Raw genomic sequence first — 3,257 nt, 5'->3', positions numbered from 1 at the left:
ATACATTCCTTTTGGAAAGATGTTTGGAGAACACTTAGAGATCTAAAAATAGACCTCCCCCTCGATCCTACAATTCTTCTACTAGGTATACACCCAGCAGACCAAAAATCACATTATAACAAAGATATTTATACCAGAATGTTTATTGCAGCCCAATTCATAATTACTAAGTCATAGAAGAAGCCCAAGTGCCCATCGATTCGTGAATGAATTAATAAATTGTGGTATATGTGCACCATGGAATATTATGCACCATTACAAATTAATAAAGAAAATACTAACAATTTTAGAATCCACTGCATTACTTCTTCTAGAATCCTCTCATTGAGAATTTGTATTTTCATATTGTCCTTTATGTAGTACCTTTTGAATTGGGTGAATGAATGGAGGGATAAAATGTATGCAATTGTATGATGCCCTGATTCTCTTTAGATTTCCACCACTTAAAGTTAAACTGCTGCCCTGAAGATTGACAAATATACATTTGTAAAGATCGTGGACATTTGCATTCTAAGGCAGGATGGTCCTTCCCAATGAAACCTAGCTTCACCCCTCCTCCTTCTTATTGCTGGGAATCCTAGGACTAGAATCACTGCACATCTGGATCGGCCTTCCCTTCTGCGCTGTGTACATGACAGCATTAACAGGGAACTTCACTATTCTGTTGGTGATCAAGATGGACAACACCCTGCACCAGCCCATGTTCTACTTCCTGGCCATGTTGGCTGCCATTGACATGGGCCTCTCAACAACAACTATCGCTAAGATGCTTGGGATTTTCTGGTTTAGCCTCAGGGAGATCATCTTTGGTGCCTGCCTCATCCAGATGTTTTTCATCCACAACTTTACTGGCATGGAGTCAGCAGTCCTTTTGGCAATGGCTTATGACCGCTACATGGCCATCTGCAACCCACTTCGATATGGAACCATCCTCACCAATAAGGTTGTTTCTGTGATTGGCCTTGGCGTGTTAGTAAGGTCATTTAGTTCTGTTATTCCATTTGTATTTCTCATTTTGCGTCTGCCTTTCTGTGGGAATCATGTCATTCCCCACACCTACTGTGACCACATAGGTCTTGCTTGTCTGTCCTGTGCCAGCATCAAGACCAATATCATCTGTGGCTTGGCTGCTATTTCAATCCTGGTGTTTGACATCGTAGCCATTGCCCTTTCTTATGTGGAGATACTCCGTGCAGTTTTCCGTCTTCCTTCCCGTGAAGCCCGACTCAAGTCCCTTAGCACATGTGGTTCTCATGTTTGTGTAATCCTTGCCTTCTATACCCCAGCCCTCTTTTCCTTCATGACACATCGCTTTGGCCGAAATGTGCCCCGCTATATCCACATACTCCTGGCCAATCTTTATGTTGTAGTGCCAACAATGCTCAATCCTGTCATCTATGGGGTCAGAACCAAACAGATCTATGACCGTGTGAAGAAAATATTATTACGAAATAAGGAATTTAAACAGACAGGCACCTAATACATATAACACGGACCTTTTGTGTGAGAAATCCTTCATTATATTAAGTAAATTTAAATATATTCAGAATGGATTATTAAACTGTTGTGTATGTATACAATGGAGTGCTGTTCATTCATTAAAAGATGAAGATTTTGGAGGAGAGCAAGATGGCGGCTGAGTAACAGCTTCCTCACATCTGGGCACCGTGAGTCTGGGGAGATAGGACTCCAGGCATCTCTGGCTAGTGGGATATGCCTATCATCACCCCTGTGAGGATACAGAGAGTCAGAGAGAGACTTCTGGACCCCAAGAGGAGGACTAAAACAGTGGAAAACCATCAAGTGGTCGCGTGTGTTCAGTCGGTCTAAACCTGCCCGCAACTGTAAGGTCAGTAGCAGCAAGACTGCAAACCGGAAAGGTCTTACCTGTGAACTGTTTTGGTGTCTTTGGACTTGGCACTCAGTTGAACTGCCATGGGGAGAGCCTGAGCAGGAGTGTGGAGAACTTTGGCTGCTGTCTAGGAACCCAGTCTGAGCCGCTGAGCCAGATAGAGCTAATAGTGTTTGGACCACAGGGTGCCATTGTGAGTAATCTGCCCTTGCAAGCTCCGCCCTGAGGGTTGCAGAGCTAGAATTGGGTGGGAGCTGGTAACCCAGCAACCAAGTAGCCTAAGGGTGGGGTCTAAGCCGCCTTGCAGCCCTAACCCTCAGGGGCAGAGTGAGACCAGTTTTGGCACACGGGTAAGTGGATAGCCACTTCAGCAGTGATTCCAGCGACAAGCACTTTCCTGGGAAAGCTTCTGCTCAGCAAGTTTACAAGTTCAAAGTGCCTTTTAAGTGGGCTGAAGAGAGATTTAGGTGTCTACCTGTTGGGGTTTGATAAATCAGCAGCCTCCAGTCATATCAGAACTGTGATTAACATCTCATACCTGAGAAGACCACGTGTTGCCCAGGCAATATTCAACAACATATACATACTGCTTTGTTTTTGGTTGTGTTCTTTTTTTTGTTTTGTTTAGTTTTTGTTTGTTTTTTTGTTTGGTTGTTTCTTTGTTTATTTTGATGTTGTTGATGTTGTTTTGTTTTTTAATTTCAACCTTTTCCATACAGATCTTTTTTTTTCTCAATTTTTCTAGTTTAATTATAATTTCTCACTGCTGCCTTTTTCAATAACTAGAAATTCATTTTTGCTAGTGTTTCTACCACTATTATTTGTTTTTTCAACCAATTTTCTCTCGTAAAGTTTTCTGTTTGCTTGTTTTAGTTTGATTTATAGCATCTTTGTCTTTCCTCTCTACTTGGTCGAGGTGGGGTACTGTGTCTGATCAGGTTAGCAAATAGCTGCTGACCTCAAGAGAACCACCCAACTGGGCACCCCCAGAAGGTGGGTTTTTTTTTAAAGGTGGTGTCAAAGTACCCTACTGTACACTTATATTGCTCTGTCTCCCTCTTTCTGTGCCTCTCTTCTTTTTGTCAATATTCCTTTTACCCACCCCCTCTCCTTTCTCTATTTTTTTTTTTTTTCTTTTCACTCGGTCCTCCTTTCTTTCATTCCTTTCTTGCTCTTCAACCTTCTCACCCTTCTGGTCCTGTACCAAAAGGACACATCAAACCCTTAGTCCACAGGCATGAGAACTTAAAGAGCAAGAGGAAGTGAAAGGAAAATTAGGGCAAGGAAACAGATAAAAGAAATCACTCATGAGTAAGAATCAGCAGAAAACTCCAGGCAACATGAAGAACAAGTCCAGAACAACCCCGCCAAGGGACCATGAGGTAGCTACTGCAGAGGATTCCAC

The 3,257-nt window shown here is 42.6% G+C and overlaps 1 pseudogene; it reads left to right on the top strand.

The window, feature by feature from the left end:
• Window positions 1–520: 520 nt before the first annotated feature.
• On the top strand, window positions 521–1,480 carry LOC128565793 (olfactory receptor 52E2-like; annotated as a pseudogene).
• The last annotated feature ends 1,777 nt before the right edge of the window (window positions 1,481–3,257 follow it).

Source organism: Nycticebus coucang, chromosome 14, assembly GCF_027406575.1.
Source record: "Nycticebus coucang isolate mNycCou1 chromosome 14, mNycCou1.pri, whole genome shotgun sequence".
NCBI classification, from domain to species: Eukaryota; Metazoa; Chordata; class Mammalia; order Primates; family Lorisidae; genus Nycticebus; species Nycticebus coucang.
The sequence above is the reverse complement of the archived record's forward strand: the minus strand, read 5'-3'. Positions and strand labels throughout refer to the sequence as shown.